This window comes from Gregarina niphandrodes (genome assembly GCF_000223845.1).
Source record: "Gregarina niphandrodes unplaced genomic scaffold scaffold00085, whole genome shotgun sequence".
Lineage (NCBI taxonomy): Eukaryota > Apicomplexa > Conoidasida > Eugregarinorida > Gregarinidae > Gregarina > Gregarina niphandrodes.
The window spans coordinates 2912-3658 of record NW_011645850.1 but is presented as its reverse complement, the minus strand read 5'-3'; positions in this window follow the sequence as shown (position 1 = coordinate 3658).

The following is a 747-nucleotide window of genomic DNA, read 5'->3' as shown; positions in this document are numbered from 1 at the left end:
GACGGTAGGACGGTTTGAAATCTTCATGGTGTTGCGGCCGGAAACATCCACGACAAAGCGAGGGACGCAGGGTTGCGAAATAGACTCTGCTAGAATTTGCCATTTCACTACGCGTAAAAGTAGGAATAGGCTGGGAGGGAAGGTATGCCAGTTGTAAGGTTATACAGTAACGGAAGGAGAACAGAGTAGGGGTAGAGTCTGACAGCACAGAAGTTTGTAGGTTGGGAGGGTCTGTGACTTTTCAACAACAAAAAATAAAAAAAGAAAGGATGTGAATTACTATGTTAGGTCGCCCACACACACGTTGGGCGTGGAGCGAGAGGTCGAATTGCCGATTTAGCACATCACGGCGTACTGTTATACGTGCCCACCGCCGCCTCCGGCGTGTGGTCAATGTCGTAACGCCCTTCCTGCCACATGACGGAGAGCATCGACTTGAGCCCACCTCGTTGATCGTGCGTGTTCTTTTCTGGGGCCTCGGTTGAACACGTGGGCATCGGCTTTCTGGCTGTCTCGGTCGACGACCACTGTTACTGCTAGAATGCCCAAGAGGTCAAGAGGGAAGACTTGGTTCGAATCCCGAGCGCTCAGGAGTTTTATGGCAGGAGTGGGACTCGAACCACAGTGTTCTAGGTCGTCGCAGATATTGTGTTCGGGACCCACGTCACTGTGGGTTGGATCGCTGGATGAGATGAATATGAGGATACTCTTGAGGCACAACCACCCCCGTCCAAGTCCGGAATAACA